Consider the following 22511-nt stretch of genomic DNA (forward strand, 5'->3'; position numbering starts at 1 on the left):
CTTCTTTCCTTCTCTTTCTCCTGGCCTCCCTCTGCATCTTGATTAATCCACCCTGGGAGGCAAAGGTGTACTATTTTACTCAGAAAGTGTCCTCATCTGTGATTTCTTCTTCCAGGAACTTTACATTTTTCTAGAGATTTATGTATTGGTATCATGGCTATTGATTACACTTAATTTTTTTTTTCTTAACCTAGAAAGGGTCTAAAAAGAAAGTTGATCCTTTCCACTTGCCCCCTCCCTCTTTTGGTACTCAGGATCATGGGGGTTGTGCTCTTCTCTAGCTGAGGTTGCTAATAGGAGGATTTCTGCATTGCATTTCAGTTACTGTGGCATAGTGGTCCCCCCAGGTCATGAGGAGGTCCGGGGAAACCTAGAGGAGGTACTTGCCATTCCATTCTTTTTTCCAGTCCTGGGAATTTCGCTTTGCATTCTCAGAAACTGCCACTGTCCTCAGTAGTACAATGTGTATATAGGACAGCACTAACCCAGCAGAGATCAAGTAAGAATAGAAGAGAAATGAGGGACAAGGAAGTATGAAAGAAGAGGCAAACGGCATTCCTTCATTTTAAACATGTAGGGATGTTTTGTTTTCATTTAAGTATATATACCTGTGATGTCTTTGTTATCCTACATGAGATTTAAGATAGGCTTATTTTTTGATACATTCTGATTATCATTTTAATCTAAAGTGCTTCTTTTAATGAAATACAACCATTTCTAACTTTACTTTTTTTCAAATCACTTGACTTTAATTATTATGTGTAAGTTGCTAGATCATCCTTTCTGCTTAATATGCTACGGAGATTTCATTGTAAATAACAGGCAAAGTTAACTCAGAATGATTTTTTTGGCTAACTGTCTAAATAAGAATTTACGTATGAAATAGATTATTGTATAATATAGTATATCCTCAGTGTCATTAGGTGGTATGAACTCAGTGTCAAAATGAATATAAGTATATTATTCACGTTTTGAAGAATAAAACTTGACTATTTCAAATGTTTAATAATTGTTACATTTTTTTCTTGTCAGGTTACTTATGAAAAAAAATAATAAGAGTTCCAGCATTATTCAGATTTTAAGTTAGTTTGAAGGAAATTACAAAATAGACTTTAACTTCTGATTTCTTAGAATGTTTATCATTAGTATCCCATAATTTATATACATGCATTAAATTGGATTTATTGACAACTTTGATATTGACCAATTAAAGTTAGATAATTAAGGATCATTTTGTTCCACATCATAGTACAATAGCCAGCTTTTTAAAAGAAAAATTGTAAGGAGCTGTGGATGTAGCTCAGTGGTCTCATTCAGTCCCCAATACCATAAAATGAAAACACCAACTTTCACACTATCCGGGTATAATGCCCCAAACTTTGGATGAAGAGGACCCAGGGCAGCTGTGGGAATTCTGCCTCAGAAAGAGTTAACAGACCTTTGCCCTCAACAGCTACTATTCAGATGGTTCAGTGGAAAACTGGAATTAAAACATTTGCTCATACCCAGTAACCTCTGATAAAGTCAGAACATACATAAGCCACCAGGAGTTCTATACTGAAGTTATTACATTACTTTCTGATGAAAATAAACAGTTCCTTGTCAGCTTCTCATTTTCCAGTAGATGTTTGTACTTTGGATGATCACAAGACTTTGACAAAGTTTCTCGATCCCTTTCCAACCGATGCCCTGTTTTAGGCTTCAGAGGACTTGCTGATCATTCTGGATCTGCATTATTTTTATTTTTATTTTTTTTAGTTTTATATACTGACCTATGGTGGGGGAACTGGGGCTGAACTTTCATGAAACTCCCCATTGTTTATGACTTACATCAGTTTCAGCACCCTCAGGACATTGTACCTGAATAAGTTACATAACACAGACTAGATTCTCTATGGTGAAAGGCTGTCAAACTTCCAAAAAAGAACTAGTGTCTGATAAAATGTCCTATTGTCAGTTATCTGCTTTGGGAACTTATTCAGTTCTGCTTCTTGCTTATTCCTTCTGGTTTTCACTACTGACTTTAAAGCAGTTGGAAGATGAGGAAACTATAACCAAATAGTCCTGTGAATGTCAAGTCCATCAAACACTCAGTATTAAGGTGGCAGAATTCAATCAGAATCAGAATTGAGTTCTTTGTGTCTCCTGGCCCAATTTTTTCCCTACTAGCCTGCAGCAACCTGGAATTCAAAATGTTTTCCTATCAAAATTCTAAATTTTATCTAACTTTATAGGTGCTAACTCCTTTTGCCATAAAGTTAATGAAATTAGTGGGTAGTTGGTTTGGTTGATTAATTGATTGGATTGGATCTCCAAGCAGTGCCTCTTAGTGCTAAGGACATAGACTACAGCTATGAGAAGAACAGCAAGCACCAATTATTTCATAATCTGATCAATCACTGTTACTTAACTATTCCTAGATTAAATTACTTAATGTTTGATTAAATTAAAGGAAAGTCATGTAAATAAGCAGCCTTATTTTTAAAAAAATCAATTGTATCTTATCTTGAATACATAAAATGCCAAATTTGACTATGCAAACTTATAGATGAAAATTATGTATCATTAATATATGAAAACACCAGCATAAATCTCAAGTTATAATGAAATACATAAAAATTAAACACACATAATTAAGGGTACTCCTGTAAAAAGATAAACATTCTGCCCTTCTTCTTCCAGGTCTTGTTTCTGAGATCTATCTGGGTATAATAATTTGATCACTTGGTGTAGAAAACACATATGAGTTCAGCCTTTTCAAGATATTATTAATCTTGTATTAATAGAGTACACATTAATGTAGGTTGCTGTTGTTTTCTGTTTTAGATGTTTCTCATTTGTTTGTTGGTTCTTTAGTTTTGAATAAACCAGAAATTCTTCTGCCGATACTTGAAGTCTGGCGTACTTAAGTAATTGGAATAAATATGAACCAAAAATAAGCTTAGAAAATATAAAATTATTTAATCTATGCCTCTGAACTGCCAAGCTTTACTCAGATAGCTTTCAAATCATCTTTCATAGGCTATATGGTTGTATGAAGATTGAAAATAATGTTTTCCAAGCCCACAGCAGAATACTAGAGCAAGTCGGAAAGATGAGGGGCCATCTGAATCTAGAGGGAGATAGTACAGAAGGAGGAGGTTAAAAGAATTAAAAAAAGCACAAAACAGATCATAAAAATTACATGCAAGTACTGCCAGCACAACAGACAAATTTCACATAGTGTGGTGTACTGTGGGCCTGGTGATACTCAGCACTGTTAACCTTTTGAGTTGGATAATTCTTAGGAGGTAGGGGTGAAACATTTGTGAGTCAGGGGAAGAGTTGACCTGTGCACTTTTAGATGGTCTAAGGCAATCCTGACTTGTGTCCACTAGAGGCTGGTGGCACTGTCATCTCACCCCCACTACAGGAGTGAAAACATTTTCTTTGACTATGAAAGATCCCCCAGAGGCAGGAGAATACCCATCCACCCTACCCACCCTACCCGACCCCTGTATAGAACCATTGATAAACCTTGGTAATCTTTCCATGTACCATTGTGATATTCCTGATCATAACTGTAAGCTATCAGAAAGATTATTATCTTTAGCCTTTTTTTCTCTGAAACACTAGGTAAATATGTGATATATTTTAGAGAACTATGTATTCTGTTGACTGGAATTTTGTGTGTATGTGTGTTAATGTTGCCTCTGTGGTGAGTGTTAGTAACTTCAGAAATTCAGATATGTGTAATTTTTCATATTCGTGAGACACTGTAAAAATTCTCAAATGTTATTTTGTGAAAGATTTGCCTTATCATATGGTCAAATATTACAGGCCCTCTGGTATGGCCCCTTGAACTGATACTAAAATTATCTTCGGTTTCCTGAGCACACACTATAGAACAGTAGGCAGAAACGGCCCCAGCACAATAGGAAGTATGAGGAAGTTGGCCTCAGCTTCCATGCTTAGATTTGGATAGCCAAAATTAGATATGAGTCAAAAAGCCCATGAAACAAAGAAAATTTCCCTGAAGATTGTTCTGGATACTTTGGAAAGCAAGATGTGCCTTCCCTTTATTCTTTTGAGTGCGTTTTTCCTAAATAAAAGTCCTAACATAAATTCCAATCTTTGATCTGTTCGTACTTGAGCATATTGGCAAAGAAGGTTTATATTCTCCAGCTTGTTCTTTCCAGGGATCTATTTAAAAACCTATCTGGTTATTTAATGCCAAATATGCATATAGGCTCTCCTTGTGCTGGCTGCACCATATCCAAATGGGAACAAATAGCAAAGATGACAGTTCTATCTATTGCACTCTTATTTTGAATGTCCCAAATTTAGAGAACTCTCAAACCTTACCAACTAGGTGATCCCTTCAAGAAAACCCAGGTTTAGAAGGACAACCTTGTGGGAGATGGGCTGCTTCTCCAAAGCTAACTCAGTTCAAAGATTAGAGTTTGCTTATGCAAGAGAATGTTAAACCTTGGACTCTGAATTACCAACTTAAATTTAACTTTTTCCATTAACCATATTTCACAGTTATTCTTTGGCTTACTCAGTTCTTTAAATTTTACCTCCATTTCCTTAATGTATTATTGTTTTACCATATTAATCTGATTTTTTGTGGTTTGCTTTTTGGCTTACTAATCTTTCTTCATTTTGGTTTTGTTTTCATAATTGTATACAACATATCATTTTTACTGTTGATTAATTTTTCTCACTGTATTTATTTTCATTGTTACTTACATGATATTGGCTACGAAATTTTTATCCTTATCCCATTATCTGTGAATTGATTTTAAACATTATTCATTTATTCATTTCTGTTGTGTGACTGTTATCCTGTATTTTTCTATTGGTTTTCACATCTTTGTCTTTCGTAATGAGGGTAGGCATAAGAGGAACAGCTGTGAAATCTGTGTTCTGAGAAAAAAATTCTGAATATTTTACTATTACATTCCCTTAAAGCCTACTCTGAAATTTCAGGTGTCAAAAACTTAGCTGAATGTAGGAGCCAAGCAGAACGGGTGAGGACTAGGGTGAGCCCAAGAGTATGAGTCTGTGTCACATGGGCCATTTCTGCTTACCACCAGTGGGAGGGTGGTCACAGCATTGACAGAGCTTTTGAAGTTCAAAAAAAAAAAGTGTCAGAAGCAGGAATGTTATATAGATTCTCTCAATTTATAAATACTTGAGAATAGTTTTTTAAAAATGTTCAATATTACATAGGCTGTACAGAATATCAGAACTGGTATACAGCTACTTCTCAAGATTATTACAGGGGCCATCAAGGCCAGGTGTTCTGTGTTTTTGCCTAGTAAAAAATATTTCACCAGTTAAATTATTAATTTGGGCTGGGGTTGTGGCTCAGAGGTAGAGTACTTGCCTACCATGCGTGAGGCACTGGGTTCGATCCTCAGCACCACATAAAAATAAAATATTGTGTCCACCTATATTTTAAAAAAAATTATGTTTAAAAAATTATTAATTAAATCAGTTGGTTTTACTCTTATTGAGTCATTCTAAGAATCAGGAATTAGTGATATTTGGCCTGCCTTTCTGTCACTTCTCTATCAATCATGTTCTAAATGATAGTGATTCTTCCCTCAGGGATTTTTTCTTCTTTTTGGAACAGATTTAGCTTATAAATTTCCGATTATCTAAATCCTAAAGGGATTGATATTAAGTACTACTAGATTTCTCTTTGTATCAAGAATTTTCCCTCTTATTTTTCTGCTGTGAATATGGCCCTGACTTATTATTCTTCTTTGTTATATTGACTTGCCACTACCTATATAACTTTTGTTTAATGCAAAGGAAATTTCTGAATATCTTCAAATTATCACCAAAACTGGAAAATTAGCAAACAAAATTAAGCATTTGGGGAGTATTGCATAATTATAATGTTGTGTAACTAGACAGATAAAAATTATTGAATTAAGTAGAAAAGAGGTAAGCCATTACTACATTAGGAAAACATGATTTAATCTTGCTTATAAGCTATTGTTGTACTTAGGAAAAAAATTAGAAACACAATATGTATGAAAAGCAGAAAGTAGCAATCTGGGATGGATTATAGAATGTAATTTTTCCTAGACTGATTTATAAACTTGTTCAGGAAGTTTGAAGAGAATTACAAAATCCCGATGGAGTTGCTGGTAACACCATTGTAGATTCTTAGGTCCTAAATACCTTTCATTTTGGACCTAGAACTGTTCTAGGAACCGCAGAGGACAGTCAGATTGAAAGTAAATTGGTGTTTTTTTTTAAATACTTGGACATATGTTATATCATTCGACACTCAAAACAGCCCTGTGGTGTAATCAGAAGTATTATCCCCATGGAAACTAGACCAAAGAGAATAAATAATGTTTTCTAAGACACACACTTGGTTTTTAGATGTCAGAAATGTAACTTTAGAATCTTTCAGTCCTAACCTATCATGCCACTTTGCCGTTCTACCATATTATCATTGGTAGATGGCATAGTCATATCAATCATAAAACGCATGAGGAATACCTTACTCTTTGTGATTTTATGTGTAGAGACACTAGATAAGATTCTCAATAATTGACAGTGTGCCTTTCAGTTCATTGTGGAGTTTATTTTTAATACTAGTTAGACTGTACAAGTGGCTAATGGTAAACCTCTGACCTCTAACTCCCTTTTGATTATATAGTATTTTTAGTTGGTTGAACTATATGCTTAAGATTTTCTTTTCCTTAGAGTTGAGTTTGTGGTTGAGCTTATTAAAATCTAAACCTTTCATACTTGATAGGTGAGAAGTAAGTAAATCAGTCACAAAACATAATCCTGAGAGATTTGCTTGTTTCATCCATTTGCAGAACTTCCACTGATGGTTCTAAACATATGATTTGAAAAAGAAAAGTGAATCTTGTGTTAGAGCTTCTAAAAATAAAATAATTCAGTCGTTACCAGAAACTAGGATAGGTAACAGAGACGCCGAGATAGAGAGAGGCGAGTCAACAGGTTCAATGTCATAGTTAGATGGAAGGAGTCACTTCTGGTGTTCCATAGCACAGTGTTGCTCTGTATTTCAGAGTAATGTATTTTATATTTTAAAATAGCAGCAGAGAAAATTTTGAATGTTCCCACCACAAAGAAATCACAAATGTTTAAGGTGATGAACATTGATCATTGTTCCATGTGTGCATGTATTGAAACATCAGATTGTACCCATAAATACATACAATTATTATGTGCCAATAAAAAATAAAATAACTCTAGTGTGGCCATGTTTAACACTTGAAGAACAAAAGCAGAGCCATTGGGCTCCCTAAATAATGGCTCCCCTTATTCTGGGGATAAGGATGGTCCATCTCAAAGCAAGAGATTCAACATGCAGCCAGGAAGGACAAAGCTTCTCTCTGTATACCTCTTTGGTTCAATAAAGTACTCTCCTAATCCTTTTGAAGCCTTGCACTTTAGATATATAGAAAAGCTGCTGATTTGAATTCTACAAAATCAGAATACAAAATGAGGACTAAGTCCTTCAGTAGTTTGGATTTGTTATTCCTTGGTTTATTGTATTTTCAGTATAATTATTCTAATTTATCAAGAAACAGGAAGGAACAATGTCACTATCATGACTATGTACTTTCGCTATTGATACACTGTTTAGGTATATTTATACCTAAATATAAAGTGGAGACCTCGAAAATTGCAAGATTTGAGCTTTGTGTTGGAGCTCAGTTCCTGTGTGCTAGTGATGGAGGACTGATCTGAGAGGCTATGTTCCTCTTGGAACAGAGTTGCTTTGTTTTCTTTTGTTTTGATCATCCTCCAGTGTGAACCCTGATGCTCAGAGTAAGTTCAGTCCCATGGTGGTTCTTTGTCACTCCTTCCATCCTGTCTTCACTCCTTCCTCAGCTACCCTTTCCCTCTAGAGGGTTGCACTTTTCCTGGGAGTAAAAGGTAGATGTTCCTAGTATTAACCCTGTGCTTAGGGTACAGTCATGCCTGGGTGTGCTCTCTGTATAATTCCCTGGCAGTCATAAATTAATTAAAAGTAGACAGGACCCACAGAGAAAGAAAGTTCTCCCTTTCTCTCCCCCTCCCCCTTTCTTTCTTTTTCTACTGGTAAATAGCCAGTCCCTTTGTTCCTGGCTGCACTATTTCATTTCTGCCATCATTGTCCTCATTGTTCTCTGAAACAGGAGGGGTCTGGGCCAGGAGCAGCAAGGTCTCAGCTAATGACGGGAAGTCTTTAAAGTTTGCGCTGCATTTCATCTTCTCTGTGGGAGTTTTAGGACGTATCCAGTGTTTGATCCCCACCGCGCAACTTTGCTTCTAGTTAATTAACAGATCCCCCATTACACACTCTCATCTAGAAGCACATGGGAGGCCTATTGGGAGGTAATTCAAGGCCAATCTGAGTGATGGCAGGAATTAGAGAAATCAGTTGTTTTAGGGCTAATGTTCAGGAAATAAAGATGTCCCATTTTAGGGATCTCATTTGACATTTTGATTATTTCTCTCTTCTATTAAACAGATAGGTGAACTATTTTGTCTACATAACTTTATAATGACCATTCAGGACAGGTTATAACTGTCAACAATGGAAATAAAAAGGCAAAAGAAAGACACACAATATTATGAGATGTAGCCATGTTAACAAGAATTTTGTTCTCTTTTTATTGCTAGTGGTCTCTCTCCTGCCCAGCCTATTAGCCAGGTCACAACTATCCACAACAACTTTTTCAGGGCTCATGAGGCAGCATAGCTGGCAGGGACATTTTGGTAGTGGCTCATTTTACAGCATGGGCTAACTCATACTTTTTCTTTGTGATGTTGCTTTTGTTCCAAAGGTGTCAACATGATTTACAAATAATAAATAACAGGTCTCAGTGTTAGGATCCCTTCCCCCTCTAGCTTATTTCCAGCTGAACATTGTGGAATAAAGCACACGTATGATGAGTGAGAAGTTGGCACCTGAGTGCCAAGAACAGAAAGCCCTCATGTTTCAGTGACTGCTTTCTCCGGACCGCAGGTAGCCCAGGTTTTGATGGCATTTGAAAAAGGAATAGCTTGTTCAATTTCTTATCTTTCTACATCTCCCAAGCCCTATGAGCAATGACCCCCTTTATCTAATGAATTAGGAGCTACTCCTGCCTTACAATTCTCAGTTCGACACTTGGCAATGAGAATCAAACCGGGGCTATTTAGTGCAGCAGTAAATGGCCCGCCACATTAGCCCCCTGGCATGCTAAGCTATTAGGTTGTTTTACTGTTGTTAAAGTTACATTTGTTAGGTGGAGTTGCTGCCCTTCCACACAAACTCAGCAGTGCCTGATGCTGGTGGAGGCAGCACGTGTACAAATCATGTGCCAGCCAAGACCCAAGCAGTCAGGACGTGTGGCTGCACTGCAGATAAGGAACTTTCCCGTCTGCAAAAGCAGAAACATGGATTATTATGATTTTACAAAGGGCTAGGGGTGGGGACAGACACTGTACCATCATGATTTTTGCACTTTGCTGTAACTAATTACATGGACTCAATTAACCATTAATTTATAGCAGTTCTTAAGCAAACCACTAATTCTCAGAGTGCTATAGAGAAAGAAAGCTGGGGTGAGGCACCAGAGAGGCTAGTGTGGTCCTCCACAGCAGGCCAGCAGCCACACTGCACACACCAGAACCAGGCAGAAGCCAGAGCAGGGGACAGATTGCTGGGAAAATGAAGGAGAAATATTCAGAGTGCCTCAGTGGTCTGTACGTGGTGTGTGTGTGTACATGTGTGTGTGTGTGTGAGAGAGAGAGAGAGAGACAGACAGACAGAGACAGACATACACATAGAGAGAGAATATTTCTGCAAAGAAAAAGAAAATGCCAGTACTATATAGCTCCATGCAGCCAGCTTGCAGGGTTGAGTTGGCATTTGGTAACTTGGTAGCGGCTGCCAGTGTGTGTGTGGTGGGAGAAGAGGGAATAGACAACAAGAAAAACACATAGAGCTTAAAAAAAGATGTAAAATGATTCACTTCATGCCATATGGACAAAAATGTTGTCACAAAAATAAGGCCAAAAAATAGTGCCAGGTTAGACTTTTAGTTCAAAAACATATGTATAATCATCCCCATGAACATGAATTTTAATTAGTATTTTGATAGAGAGAAACCAGATATTTTTTTAACCTGCTCTGTTCTTGTTTTCTGTTCCTCTCCCAGTTTTAGCCTCCATTAAACATTCATATACTGTATGTTTTGTGTCTGCATGAGGAAAATGCCTTATCCCTGGATTGGTGGGAATGCAAACATCTTGGTTTTCTGTGGCATACAAAATATCTTCCCAGTGGAGCTCGCAAGCAGGAGCTTATCACAGGGAAATCTAGAGCTCTCTCTGAGACCCAGGCTCGCCAGGGAGGAAGGAAGCCATATGCCCTTCTCTTTGTCAGGGAGGCATCTGTACCCATTCGGCTCCCCACATCCACCCTTCACGCCATCCACACCTCATCTCTCTGGGATGCCTTTTCAATATGAAATGTGTTTGGTATATGTACATATTATTATGTGACAGGGCAATTTTGGGGGAAAATGGATGATTATGACTATAGAAACTAAAATGAAGCATGTGGCTTATTAATAAATAAATGTAATATGTGCTTGCATTTTATTTATCAGTTATGCTCTACCTACTTCTAAAAAGAATTGGAAATGACAGTACTCATCAGAAGATTCTGTGCTGAATCATCTGCCCTTAGCAAAGATCTTTTCCACCTTCAAGTGAGGTGCTTCGATTAATCCCCTGTGTGTGATAATCAGATGGTGACGCAGCAAAATGCACATATTAGCAATGATGTTCTGCTTAGGAGGCCATCCACGCCCCAGGTTTCTTCCTCCAACAAATGAACACAGGTGAATCAGATATTTGTATTATAAGTGATACAAATGAATTTTTTAAAGCCTGATATTAAATATCATTCAAATTGGTGCAAAAGCATTCACCTATTTCATATTCTTTATTAGACTTTCAGAGCTTTCCTCTGAGTATCAGATCTATTTCAGTCCACTCCAAGACTAAGGGGAAAAATCAACAATAGTCTAAGGAAAGGTAAATTTTACCTCCCTCCTTGGGTCCCACAGAGATTTCTCAGACTTATTTCTGGCAAACCCTAACAAAACCAATTCTGTTTTCTCTCCTCTTCCTTTCTTTCTTCAGGAGCCTTATGTCCCATTGGCCTTGTCTAGTGACCCTCTTGGTGCTGACAGATTCCTCAGGGCTTGCTGTTTATCTCTACTCTTTGCTCAAAGGCCTTAATCATCATTCCTGGAAGGATTTTGCTATAGTTTGGATGTCCACTGTCCTGCAAATGCCCATGTGTTAAAGGGTTGGTCCCAGGGTAGCACTATGGGAGGTGGTGGTGGAAATTTTAAGAACTGGGGCAGGTTTTAGGATACTGAGGTCGTGCCCTCAGAGGGGATTATGGGAACCTGGTCTCTTGCTCTTCTTCTTTTATTTCTGACCATGAGATGAACAGTGTTGCCACATGCATCTGCCAGGATGTGCTGCCTCGCCAAAGACCCCAAAGCAGTGGGGCCCACTGACTATAGGCTGAAACTTTAAAAACTGTGAGTCAGACATTTTCTCTTTATAAGCTGATTATCTCAGGTATTTGTTGCAGCAAAGTAAAGCTGACAAAGAGGTTACAACCACAGAAGGGAATGTGTTATTGTTATCAAGACACAAACCAGGCTTCATGCCTGCCCTTGGCTTAACAAAGGCAGGACAGATGGCCTTGGCTTATCTATAGGCTGTTGCATGTTCAGAAAAGTAGAAATAAACTCATTGCTAAACATACCTGGCTGCTTCCAAGGTCTACTCAGGTTTATATTTGCTGGAAGTTCTTCTTCCTAAGCTTTTAGGTCAGACTTCTGTTGGATTCAGGAGATTCATTCATTCACTGTTTTAAAGTCCCTATTATGAGCTCTAAGCTTGATGAATGTTGAAGGTTATTCCTAGCTACCAAGACATTTCTAGATAGGAGAATATTTTATTTCTCTTAGGATTTCAGATCTTCCAGTGGGTGAGATTGAGGGTTTTGAAAGTGTTTTATGAAATGAAGAAATGTTTAGAAAACCCTTAAAATATGTATTCTCTCCATTACTGTCAATCAAGAGTATAAATACTCTGCACACATTAATCTATATTCAAAACTAGGAATAAATGTGAATTCTAGTGAAAGCAAAAGAAGTAATTCAGGTTTCCTAATCCTGTATTTTGTCTATATCAGAGATACAAGGCAGCTGATATCACAGATAAACCAGTGGTTTACTGAGGATTATATGGTGAGCTTTAGAGATACTCATGCAAGACTGGGGATGTAACTCAGTGGTTGAGTGCTTGTTTTGACTCATTAGGCATGTGGTTCATTCCCCAAACCACAAACAAGCAAACAAAAACAACAAAGAAAAGGTATGTTCATGCAGATTATTAATTGTAACATTACTTGCAATTTCAAAATAGTGGAAATAACCTAAATACTCATCTGCATAAAAACCTGTTGAATAAATTAAAGTGTATCCCTACAATGAAATATCATGGAATTATAAAAAGTAATGAGAAAGATTTCTAATTTCTTTCATGGAGATGTGGAGATATTTCTAGGGTACATTGCTAGGTGGAAATTGGGTGGGGTGGGGGAGAGAAAACTTCAAAGAATTTATACAGAGTACTATCTTTTGCATAGAAAGGCAAATAAGAATAAATATGAATATTTGGTTATATTTACAGAAAGAAATACAGGAAAGATAGGCCAGAATTAATGAAAATGATTATTTCTAATGTGTGGGTGAGAATAAATAGAAGAAATACAAGGGAATTAAATCCACAGTATACATACACAAAAAAAATAAAATTTAACCAAGAAAAATTGGACAATATATATAATGTTAAATACTAACTGTCATGGATGAAAAGCCAAATGGTAATCATTGATGGTACTTCAGGCCAGTAGTCTACTAAAGGACCAAAAGAAGTAAAGTAAGTGAAGCGTTTAAGAGATTGATTCCTACTGATTTGTATATATTACTGGTAATAGCCTGCCAAATTTAATCCTTAAATTTTATATTTCTTGTGTTCCTGTAACTAACAAGAATTTCATCTCCTTCTTTCTTACAATTACTATGGCAAGAAAGAAGAATAAAATGGAACTATTAATTGTTTTCTCTATTTTTACAATCATAATTTAAATCAGTGATGTGATTTCTTATCACATAATCTTGGGAGAAGGGAATGCAGAGTCTGTTCAAATTAGTTGCCTGTTTCTAAGTCATTATATTTATTAAAATCATATAACATATTATAGGAAATATTACTTGCTTCCTAATGAGCCACATAGTTTTTTTTTCCCTTTGATTCTTATTTATTACACTGACTCTGTCAATAATGTCCCTTTCTTTTATTTTTCTAATATGTAACTAGCTCTCTGAGTAAAACATGCTTTTGGAGTTAACCCTTTTTGGAGGCAGGAAAGTAGTAGTTATTAAAATTGTTTTAAGAAAATGAAACATGACTACTGAAAAAGGGGGAAAATTCTTCTGGAAATTGTTAATTTTCTTCAACTAATGGATTTTCTAGGGCCCTCAAAGTATTAAAGTTTGAAAGCTTTCTCCTGTCTCCTGTTCTGGACAACTCTGGTCACGTTCTTAAACACTTGTAAAAAATAAAATAATGATGTGTGTCATTTAAAAATTGGATTGTGTTGGGCCACCTCTAAACAATAGGCTTCAAAAAAAAATTACTGCCAGGAAAGCTGATTTTGGTGATGGGGAATATACAGGTATAGATTCGTGTTCTCAATTTTTGATTCTGACAGTCCCCTTCACCTGAGGGAAGGAAAGGGGGAAGGAGGTAGGAGTGCGTAATAATGAGGTAGATTTTCCTTATCTGTGTAGAATTTATGTTTGACTTAGCCAAAATTTATTGGCACCTACTGTGTGTCTAACACTTGAGTATTTCCTTTTATCCATGACCTTCTAATTAAATAGGCAAAATTTCAAAGAATTTCACACAGGGCAAGCAGCCTGCGAATTAAACACACTGAATAGATAGAAAGCTAGATGATAGACTGGGAGAATGCTGTGTATACACTAAGCACCCAGTGTGTTTCTAATGGCAAGAAAAGGAATATGCTAAGCCGAATGGCCTCTGTTCTGGTCAGGTTTTAGTTATATGGCAATGATCATGATTAATTAGAGTTGTACCACTGCACTTATCTGTACTTTTCTTCATGCAGTGACATAGTGAAGAAAAAGATGAAGTAGAACCATAAGTTCCCTATATCCCAAACTAGGAAATGTAAGTACTCCCAGCCAAAGTAGGCAAGATCTGGAATTTTTAAAAAATGTGGATCTATAGAATAAATATGCAACCCTCCTGATAATGTTGGCTGATGAAGTGAAATTCACCAACTGCAATTCTGGCACAGAGACACACAGTGCCTGCATACACACACGCGCGCACACACACACACACACACACACACCCTCAGAATATCCTTAATCATTTGCTACCTTATTTACATTTCATTTGCTAGAGTAAATTTTATCATTTGAACTTTTAAAAAATATATTTCAGTATTACTTAAGCAAAAATAAGGAATAATGTGATTGGCTTTAAAATAGCTTATTACCATTCAAATACTCTCTAGATAAATTATATTTTAAAAGAAAAAAAAACTGTTTCAGCTTCTGAAACATTCTAAATGGAGACTTAGCTCTAAGTAATCAAAATTGCTTTACTTGCGCAGAGCGGCATTAAAAGCCTTGTCCACTAATTGAGTGAAGCGGCAGGACTGAAGCAGCCTTGTCCCCTCATTAGATGATCTTGCAGGCGCTGTTTGTCATCCTGGGTTGCTGGGCTCAATCTAACAGTACTGCTGGCTCAAATTAATGGTAATTCATTATGACACACTCTGTCCTTCCAGCGCAACAACAATGGAAGCCAGTGGGGCATCTGTCTACCCTGGTTGCATCTTTATCTCATTCCTCCCCACTGTAGTGCAGGCGACCACCTTTGCAGAGACCTCCTAAGTCCTTTAGCTAACTGGTGATTGGAGATGCAACCCGACTGAAGAATTATAACCAGGTCTCTTCCACTAATGCTGTAGAAAGAGGGTCTCTGACAATAGGCCAAGTCTGTCTGGAAAATGAGGACATTTTTTCCAAAGGAAGTACAGTGATGAGTGTTTGTGTGCAGGGTCTTCTTTGGAATGTAAATCCCTCACCTGTATCTACTCATGGGGGGATATTCATAGGAAAGATTGAGATAGAATGGTCACCAGTGTGATCTAGGTTCAAAGATAATTAGGGTCTTCTGATTATGGGTTTGTTTATTCAACACATTTTGGAGGAAGCCTCATGTTCAGGGAATGAGTGTCACTGTTCAAAATGCTGCTGTGTATTCACAAGAGCAGGCAGAACGTTACCACTAGGAAAAAACTTGTAGCAGCAATGCAAATGGACACATCCTCCTAGGGACTGTAAACTGTATATTTATATCAATCAGTATATTTTGATGATTCAAATGATTTCTTCTGTCCATGGAAGAATGACTCAGCTCTGCCCATGGAAGTGTGTCTAAGTAATATCTGGAGAGGGCTTTTCCTCCAACCTTAAATTACTCGTGGATGTAGAAAAGGTTGCATCTATTGACCAATTGACTTTGCACAGTCGAAAGTGGGGATACTTAGTTGGTATGAGCTGTAGGACGGTCGTATCACCCACTGTTTTCCCAACACTGCATCTGCTCTCACGGTGGGATGTCTATCCAAGCAGTATGGGCATGGTGTGATTTTAACTAAAAGCCTGCCTGTCTACATACCATTTATTGTTTGAAACTCCTTGATTAGAATTTTCCCTTTAAGTTATATAATAAAAAAAAAGCTTTTCTTACTAATTGCATAACTTCTCTTAATGTATTGCTTATAAGGGCTAATAGATTTACCATTAGTTATCAGTAATATTTGTGCATTTATTTATCTGATGTTTATTTCTGTAAAACAGTCCCTCCTAAAAGTGCTATATGTTAAAATCCTTCAGTTCAGAACTCATGCCCAATACCTCATTTTACTACATTCTGAAATAAAATATAGACAAATCTTCTTTCATATGGTAGGGTATATTGTTTGCTTGCTTGTTTGTTTGGTGCTAGAGATTGATCCCAGGGCATCATGCATCCTAAACACACATTTTCCCACTGACATTCACCCTCCAGACCCTGCATAGCAGTTCTTAATAAGCTTCGGCTCAATACTTGCTTTCCCCATCAAATCTAATTCACTCACATTTGGCCTTCACAATTTTAGTGAAGAACAGTTCCATCCTCTGTTTGTTCATTCCAGATACCCAAGATGCACCCTAGTTGTCTCTCTCACAACTCTGTCTAATCCATTGGCAAATCACTTACAAATAAATAAATATTTATTTATTTATTTATTTATGTCTGAACTCATCACTACTATTGTAGCTCTAGATAACCTAACTGATTGCCTTGAATGGTTGGAACAAAGGGAGTTGGCCCACCTAAAATGTCAAGAACAAATTCATTGAGGAATACTGAACCTATTAAAACTGGTCATATGGTTTCCTGCTTTTGTTCAAGCCTTTACAATGACCTCTAATTTTCCTATGTACAAAAGCTTGCATCCTTATAATGACCCACGAGTTCTTACACAGTCTGTGTCCCCACTTTTCCAGTCTTACTTCCTGTTACTCTCCCATTACTGTACTGCAACCACTCTGAGAAGGTAATCAAGCTATCATGCTGTTCCCTTGCCTGAAAAGTTTATCTCTCAGTTTATACATCTTACACGTTTACCTCCTCACCCAGGTATTTTCCTTTCCTTTTACCCTACTTAAAATTGAAGATTCTTCTCTCAGAGGCCTAACCACAAGTTGTTTTGTTTGTTTTCAAAGTACTTATTGCCATCTACACATTGGATTGTATTCATGTCTTTCTTTACTCACCAGCATGAAAGATTTTTGTCTGTTTTCTTCCTTGCTATGATCACATTGCTTAGAACAGTATCTGGGATATACTAGATTCTCAGTAAGTATCTGAAGTAAGTACTTCTCAGGAAGATGTATAGATTTTTCTTTTGGGGGAGGACTAGGGCAATCCAGGGACACTCAACCACTGAGTCACATCCCCAGCCCTATTTTGTATTTTATTTAGAGACAGGGTCCCACTGAGTTGCTTAGCACCTGGCTTTTGCTGAGGCTTGCTTTGAACTCATGATCCTCCTGTCTCAAGTACAGATTTTTAAGCTGAGAAACTAGTAGATTTAAGAGGGACTTATGTAGTAAAGAGAAGGATTTGCACATATTCTCACAAATACATTTTTATTTTAAGTATTTATTCAACTCCTATTTTAAGTCAGGCTATGTTTTAGGTGCTAGAGGTAAAGCAATGGACAAAATAGGCAAAGTCACAAAACAAACTAGTTTTAGAAATGGTAAGTGCTATATGTAAGAAAAGAAAATGGAGGAGAGGAGGTGACAGATGGGGTAAGGGAGGCCGTCACTTTACATAGTTTTTCTACTGTGCCCTGAGAAGCTCGTTTTCAGAGTAGTAACAATTACTTTAATATATTATACTAGAAAACAAAACGTGGAAATGATACAGAGGCATATTTTGAAGAGATCTATTGGAAGGAAAATTGATTTTGAAGTTAAGCAGTTCTGGGTGCAAATCCCAGCTCTGGCCAGGTGCAGTGGCACACACCTGTAATCCCAGCTGCTTAGGAAGTTAAGGCAGGAAGATTGAGAGTTTCAAGTCACCCTCAGCAACTTAGTGAGACCCTGTCTCAAAATAAAAAATAAAGAAGGGGTGGGATGTAGCTCAGTGGTTAAGTGCCCCCACCTAACTGTTCACTACCTGGGCAATTTGTTAGGTTGCATTAATAACATCCACTTCATAGGGTGATTGTGAAATAAAAAGCCAGTATAGATAAAATGTCCAGTATATAGGATTTAAAGAAGACTTTTGATAACACATAGGAAGTAGATCTAGACAGGCTGGCCCAGTAGAGGTCTGTGGGCTGTAGGGGGAGACTAGGTGATGAGGGTACCAGGTATCTACTCAGATCCTTTGCAAAACTTAATTTTGTTTTTTCCACACTTCAATAATAGCATATAATTTGTGCATATATTTTATTTTATAGCCTTTTATTATTATAAAAGATATAATTTATTGGAAAAATATTTAGAAAATGGAGATTAGCAAAAGAAGAAAGCAGGAGATTCCTGTAGTTATAAAATTAACATCGTAATATTTGGGCATTCATCCTTTGAATCTTTTCTATATTGTGTTTGTGTGTTGATTATATAAATTACAGATTCTTTGCCTATTAGCCAAAATTAATATTTTAGAACACTAATGTTTTAGAGCAAAATTAGTGTTTAGGAACTTTTGGACAGGGAACACACAGGACTCTGTGTTCTAATTTGTGCTCTGCTTCTTACTAAGCCTCATTTTTCTTGACACATTAATAGGGAAACTATTATTTATTTCTCTAATACCCTATTGATAGCCATTTTCAGCTTATTCCTTTTTTATACTATCAATAATTTATATTATCAATAATTTTGAGGTGAATATGGTTGTATATAAGGTTTTCTTATTTTTAAAATTATTTTCCTATATGTATCTCAGAAATTAAATTACATATGAATATGTACATTGGCTTGTATATATGACCAACATATGTATTTTTAAAATTTAAACTATTTGGATCTTCCTCCAGCCATATGTGAGAGGTCCCTTTTCAATACACCTTTCCAGCATCTCATATTACAATAAAAATGTGTGCCATTTTAACATAATTTATAATTGAATATTTCCATCCATATGCTAACCTACATTGATACATTATGTGAAATGGGAAATTCCTCAGTATGACTTGGAGAGAGGAGGTTTTGCTGAGAAGATAGAATTTTGTTGAGTCTTAAGGAAGAGGAAGCAGAGAAGAATGTAGAAGTACTCAAGTTGCTTATTGTATAGGGTTCAAGCCTGGAGCGAGGAGACTCAGTAAGGAGAAAGGGCTTGCTCACAATAGTCAGGATGGTCAATGTGAGAGAAGACCAAAAACCTGGGGCAGGGCCAGAGCTGTGGAAATGGAGAGGAGGAGGGGCCACAGTTTATAAGTAGTTAATGGTCAGTCAGATATGAAAGGTAAGGGAGGCTACAAGCTGAACCTAAAGACTTTTTATTAAAGAGTTATAGGTTTACATAAATCACTCTGTTGTTTAACATCTTTTGAGTTTAGTTAATTTAAAATACCTCAATCATGGCAAAGACTATCCCTGTTCACATAGTTCATGTAGGGAGACAGTAGTTCTGTCTCTCAGCATTCTTTACCACTCTTCTAGAAAGAGAACCACAACACCTCCACCATACAGCTTTTCCTTTGGAAGAAATGCTGCTTCATTCTCGCCTGGCATGCGTGCGGCCCAGGTTCCGTCCTCAGCACCACATACAAACAGAGATGTTGTGTTCACCAAAAACTAATAATAATAATAATAATAATAAATATTAAAAAATTCTCTCTCTCTTTAAAAAAATGCTGAACATGTAATCTGGTTGAGAATATAGGGCCAGCTTAGGGCAAAAAAAAAATGTTTATTATTATTTGTTCAAATTTGAGAAGCCTATTTGATAAATTATTTGTTCAAATTTGAGAAGCCTATTTGATAATTCCAAATACCATTAATAAATGCTTAAACTCTTGAAATCATGGGATCTAGTCTTAGGGGGCAAGCTTGAAAAGTGAAGACTAACGGATGAACTTGGCCTGAAAATAATTATTGTACATTCACAAATAAATAATAAAATATTAACAAGTTATATATGTTGAAAACATTTTGGATTTTTTGGAGTCACAATAAGCTTAGAGTACTATCATTCCTATTGGAAATAATACACCTTCAGGAGGTTAGATAAATTTTCAAAAACACTTTGCTTTCTTTATGGGACTAACGACTAAGTTCTATTTTCATGACAATGAAATCTACATGTGATGAAAAATGATGGAATATAAAAATGGTGTTTCTGTTTTTATTTTGCTTTTTTTCTAGTGTTGTTTTCAACCTAAAATTATCCAATGAGTTTGAACTGTTTGTTCTTATACCTAGCATCCTAGTACAACTTAACGCCATGCTTTGCTAAATGCAAGTAGATACGAATTTAATAAATTTTAGTGCTCATTAGAATGCTTTCCCTAAAGCTACATATAATTCTGTATTTTAAGAATAATTTCAAGTTGACTGTCATGGACTATGACAATGGTTGTAGTTGACTATCTCAATAAAATTAACCGCAGGATCACCATAGGCTACATACATATGTGTATGATTGCATACATGTATATACACAGAGACATGCACATAACTCAATAATATAAAAAATTAAATGATTTAATTACTGTGAATTCAGACTGTCTAGCTCATATTTTTATATTTCAACCCTCCGTATAGTTTGAAATGTCATTAATAAATGTTTGGTTTTACAACCACAAAAATGGGATTCTAATTAGAATAAGTTATATACTCCATGTATGTATAATATATCAAAATACACTCTACTGTCATGTATATATAGAAAGAACAAATAAAAATATTCAAGAAAAGACGTAAATGAATGTTTGTTTTTTGTTGTTGTTGTTTGGTTATTCATTCATCAAAAATTAACTGGCACAGTCCTATGAGTGACGCTGTATGGCAATGAATCTAGTCTAATAAACAAACCATTTTGTTGTCAAATTAATATGTCTTCTAAATTTTTGTAGTAAAAGTCTTCTTCAACTCTCTTTGTGATGTTTAATTTTTTCATTGGCAAATTTTGGATTGACTTTAATATCCCTTCTTTTTTTCTTTTTTTTTAGCATTGCAAGAAGTAGATAATACCAAGGACACCAGGAGTGGGAGATATTGGACTGGAAGACTCAACAGGTCAGAAAACTGTCATTTTTATTTGTTGGTTTTTATTTTGGCATAAATTCTACAGTTCTTAAATCTCTTGCAAGTTGTATTTCTTATATGTGCTTACTTGGGATGTCTGGAGTTTGGCAAAACGTGACTCACACTCTTATATCATAAGTCCAGCCTTTGGGTATCCTCTTTTTAGGATTTAAATATGCAAAATTATTTAAATAAACTTTTAAAAATAGGAGAAAACATTTAACTTAATAATATATATATATAGATACCTTGATTTCTGTTAAACCTTATATAAGCTGTTTTAAATTGAAGACTGATGAATTTCCCATAATCAAATTCTTAAAATATATCAACCATCCATAGTGAGTGATTGCAGTGGGAGGGCAGTTGGGTTATAAAACCAAATTTCCTTTTTTTTTACCTGCTGTATTCTTTGCACTAAGGCTCACCTCGAAAATCTCTTGACACTCTTTATAGTCCATCTGTTTGCTAACAATAATTTTAGCTGCTGAATGTTGACTGTCATGTATAAAATAAGGCTTACTTAAAATTTGAGACAATTTCTGTATACACAGACCCTGAAGTTGAAGGGTCTCCCAGGAGCAAGTTATTGGGAGAAGATGGCAGCTCTCCTCAGTGAGTGGAGGCCATGTTGCCCTTTGCCCTGGGTGATACCTGGAGTATGTATGATGACTTTTCATTTATCTCCTGGTTCTCTCTGTTGTCTTAAACAGTGATTTCAACTCTCAATACTATTGCCTGGCTACTTACAGAAGACTTGGGGAATCTCTTCCTCTCTGCTATTCTCCAGCATTACCACTTCTGTAACTCCCCAAAGTTTGTCTTAGCTCCTCGACATTCAGGTCTCCTGTATAGAAACTATGTGTAGGTCATACAGTTTTCCTCACACAGAGATCAGTGCCTTTGTCCTTCAGTCTGATTGGACTTCATGTAAATGATTCACTTAAATAGAATGTGGGCTTAAAACTCTTCTGCATGGATGCTCCCCAGCCTTTGTTACTTTTTAGCATTAGTATCAGGGATGAGACACATTTTGTTGGCATGTACCTTGACCGAATATTACCCTTTAGTTAAAGGAAATATAATTTCAAGTATATCTTGATGTACTGCGGATGCTCAAGTCTACTCTTCAAGTAGGTAAGAAGTTTGAAAAAAACTGTGTTCAAAATGATTTTCCCATGCAACTAGGTTTGTAAGTGGGTTTGTGCTGATTCTTGCAGAGTTGAGAACCACTTCTGAGGGATACTTTCATAAAGAGTTTTCTGATAATAAGCATCTCAAATTTTTAAGTTTATAAATATCACTGAACTAAACATTAAAACCAAATAGACTGAAGCCCAAAGTGGTAAGAGTGCTTGGCATTCAGCTGTTATGTAAATATGGCCCTTAGATATAGTTGTTGTTTGAGATTTTCCTGTGGAAGCAAAATGAAGAAGGTGGAGACAAACATCTCATGGATCACTAAAGTCTGAAGAGGTAGAAAGATCCTCAGTTCAGTCCACTTATTCTACACACCTAAATTACCACCCAGTGTCATAGGAAACTCTAGTA

The 22511-nt window shown here is 36.3% G+C and overlaps 1 protein-coding gene across 16 annotated transcripts in view; it reads left to right on the forward strand.

The window, feature by feature from the left end:
• The window catches only part of Sox5 (SRY-box transcription factor 5), a 960217-nt gene that overhangs the window by 299272 nt on the left and 638434 nt on the right, over positions 1-22511 (forward strand). For all 16 annotated transcript variants that reach the window (XM_071610082.1, XM_071610083.1, XM_071610079.1 and 13 more), the window contains one exon: positions 20885-20951. The gene's annotated coding sequence lies outside the window, so the exon portion shown is untranslated. The remainder of the gene's footprint in view (positions 1-20884; positions 20952-22511) is intronic.

The sequence above is a fragment of the Marmota flaviventris genome, chromosome 3 (genome assembly GCF_047511675.1).
Source record: "Marmota flaviventris isolate mMarFla1 chromosome 3, mMarFla1.hap1, whole genome shotgun sequence".
NCBI classification, from domain to species: Eukaryota; Metazoa; Chordata; class Mammalia; order Rodentia; family Sciuridae; genus Marmota; species Marmota flaviventris.